Consider the following 3,783-nt stretch of genomic DNA (forward strand, 5'->3'; position numbering starts at 1 on the left):
AGCAGGCCTAGCTAGAAGTCACAAAGATCTCCATTATTCCTGGAACTCAAGTTTCCAGCTTTAGAAAGATGTGGATTAGGCTGTGTGGGTGACTGCATCAATCATTTTCACCTTCAACAACATTTAAAAGGAGAGCTAGGAAGCTTCCAAATTCATCAGAATGCAGTCTTTGAATTGCAGATCAGCAGTACTGGAGTCTAGTGCTGACAATTTAGGATGGACTTTTTAAGAGAATTTGAAAGATTGAATCCATAACTTGTTGAGGTTGAATAGGATTTTGGTGTCTAACTTTCTGTGGGTGCTTTGAAAATAACAGCTCTAATTGTAAATATTAACTTTAATTACTCATAATTTAATTCTCAAATAAATGCATCTGCTTTTCAGCTGTTATAGTCTCATGCTCAAGGGCAAAGCTGTCAAGCATCGTTCAGTGTGCTGAGGGAGTATTTCACACTGCACCAGATTTTCTATACATTTAATATATTGGGTGTACTGTTGTGCTGACGGGACATTTAAATATTTTTTTATTGGATAATGTAACACAGAAGCAGGCAAAAAATGGCCTGTGGGCTGGATTTTGCCCACCAAGCCATTCTATCTGGCCTGCAGGGCCCTGCCAAAAAATAATCATTACTTGCCTGTGGCTGCCCCTCTGAAAGCCAACAGGAGCCACAGGCTTTCAGAGATTGCACACCATTGGATTGGGTAGGCTCTGTGCTTCCACTTCCATGGGGCTCCCAGCACTCTAACTGGGAGCCCCATGTGAAAGCACCAAGCACGACAGTGCACAACTGGACAGCTGGTTAGGAGGGAGGAAAGCTCTTTCCTGCAGGAGGGGGAGATACTGTGCGGGTAGGTGTGGGGTTTGTGGGTGGGTGCAGGACCCCCTGCCACAGCCCTCCCCATGGGCACAGCCCCTGCTGCTGGTGGTGGATGCTCAGGGTGCTCAGTGTCTGCTGCAGGCAGAGCCCCCCAACAGCATGCAACTCTGGCTGAATCCCGGGAGCTGCATGTGGTGGTATAGACCCGGCCCAGCCCACTGGCGCACATCTTTGAGCCAAACCAGGCTGGCTTCATGCCAGCACTGCAGGCAGGAGCCATGCTCTGTTGGCCGGACCAGCTTCACACCTCCACATGGGGCTTCCAGTACTCCAGAGGGAGGCTGCACGGGGAGGTGCAGAGCCCACCCAGCCCGATGGTATGCAGATCCAGAACAAACACATGTAAATCAGGGCAAAAATATTTTTTGAAATAAAATATGTATAGTATAGTATAAAATACAGAAGTTTGATTTTTGGTATATGATTTGGTTTTTTTCCAGTTCCAAGAGTACTTCTGGGGGGTAAGGGGAGGGACTTCTGGTGGCAAAGGTCAGGGGTTAGAGGTGGGACTCCCGGTCCTAAGATGACAATCAGAGGGTGGGGCACCTGTCAAGAGAAGGGGCTACCTCCGCATCTCATCAAAAGTTTTTAAGCGGACCTCCAGCTGAAATAATTACCCACCCTGGGTGTAACAGGACCAGGCCCCAGAAGTGGCAGTGATGCCCTCTTGGTGGCCGAACACCTTCCCAGTTCTGCCTCTAAGCTATCCTCCTTTTGCTCTTTCCTGCCATGCCTTGGTATTCTTACTAAATTTGGAAAGGGAGGCTGCGCTAGGGCCTAAGAGAACCTTAGCCTGTCTTCTGGCCTGCATATCCCTCTCAGATCTGTCTGATCCCTATTTATCCCAATGTGAGGTGGGTTCTCCTATCCCAAGGGGCGTGTAGGGGACACCAGATGCCTTATGGACTATTCATGACCTCTGAGCTCCCCTACAGCCATGCCCATGCCTCACAGATGTTACCAGTCACTCATCAATGAGCGTTCAGCCCTAATTGCTGCTTCAGTATATTCAGGCCTCTGCCTTCTCTATCTCTGCCCCTCCTTGGGCTCAGGCCTCTTTTTTTTCCCCCCACTTCTGCTCCTCCTGGACTATGGACTGTTGACTCTAGTTCTCGCTTCTTGGGCTGTGGGTTTCTTGACCCTGTTTATTCTTGCCCTACTTAGACTATGGGCCCCTGGCCCTGGTTCTTGCCTCTTTCTGGCTGTGATTCTTCCCCTCTGGACTATGGGCCCCTGGGCCTGGTTCTCACTCCACTCAGGCTGTGTTTTCACCCCTTGGGGTATTCTGCTCCAGTCTTTCTGTCTTCAAGGCTTACTTCCCCTGGCAGGAATCTATTCTGTGTCTTGAGCCCTGGCCCCTGGTGGGGCTCCCCAAAACAGTTGTGTGCCACTCAGGCATCACTGGGACCTCCGTTTTCCCTAACTAGTCCCAAACCTGATCCACCACTTATAACTGTAATTGAAATGTAAGCACACTGGCTGCCACTCAAACTTGAATCCCTTATTTGTGGTCATCACAGAAAATCTCTAGGTAACCTGTTCCTGTGCTTCACTACCCTCCTAGTGAGAGAGCTTTTTCCCTAATATCCAACCTAAACTTCCCTTGCTTCAGCTTGAGACCACTGCTCCTTGTTCTGTCATCTGCCGCCACTGAAAACGGTCCAGCTCCATCCTCTTTGGAGCCACCTGTCAGGTCATTAAAAGCTGCTATCAAACCCCCCTCAGTCTTCTCTTCTACAGACTAAATAAGCCAAGCTCCCTCAGTCTCTCCTCAGAAATCATGTCCCCCAACTCCCAAACCATTTTTATTGCTCTCTGCTGGACTCTTCAACATGTCCATATCCTTTCTGTATTTGGGGGCCCAAAATATGGCAGACAGGCAGAATCAAATTAAGATTCATTGGGAATTGCAGACAGGCAGCAGCTGCAGCGGGATGCACTGCCCCCAGGCCTGGAGCAGGAGCTGTGGCCACCTCTGCCTGCAGTTTTGTTGGTGCTGAAGCAGAGGCCCATGAGCCTGGACCCAGCTGGCCCACGTGTTAATCCACCTACCCAGACAAGTTCTAGTAATTCTCTCAGATATGGTTTCTTGAGAGCAGGGCTTTCCCTGCTGGCCATCCTCAGGGCAAGCAGCACCTAAGCCAATCATCCCTGTAGAGTCCTTTCAGGGCAGAGCTTTTTTTCCTGGCCACTTACAGAGCTGGACTCAACCCCTAGCTCAAGCCCTGGGCTTTTGTACTCCCTAAGCACTGCCCCTGTAGGTCAGGTGACTCTTCCCCATCACCTGCAGGGATTGCTCATGAGGGCCTGCTATCTCATTTCCAAGGGAGCTGACAATTACTGCTACTGTTGCTTTCTCATTGCCCTTCACTGAGTGGTCCTAGCCTTTAGCCTCTAATTGCCTGCCTTCTTGTAGCCAACCTCTGAGCAATATTTCCTTGGCTGGCTGCAAGTGTTTGCCTTCACCTTAATGTGCCACTCTCTGCCTGGGAAAGTGCTCCCAACTGCCTACTCCTTTGTAGCTGAGCTTTTATGCTGCTGCCTGGCCTCTGTTTGCCACAATTTTTTCCCCTTAAAGTAATAGGAGCGTTAGTCTCCCTGTTTCAGATAGAGTGTACTCTTTTGTAAATGTGGTTTTAATGATGGATGCCAAGTGCTCTGTAATCTGGCCTTTGGTGACTTTCCCACACACTTGGACTTCTTATCAGCTGCAGTGATCACTTTAGAAATAGACATTGCATTTTGCCTAGGAGAAAACCTTTGGCCTGGGATCCTACAGAGGAATCCCATGTGAAATACCGGTGGAGTATGCAATATAACATATGCTAATTTTTTTCCAGGGCAACACTTTAGTTCCAGCTAATTTAGGTTAATTGCCAAAGGCATTTGGGGGGGGGGGCGC

Source organism: Gavialis gangeticus, unplaced genomic scaffold (assembly GCF_001723915.1).
Source record: "Gavialis gangeticus isolate Ggan-Ray unplaced genomic scaffold, GavGan_comp1, whole genome shotgun sequence".
NCBI lineage: Eukaryota > Metazoa > Chordata > Crocodylia > Gavialidae > Gavialis > Gavialis gangeticus.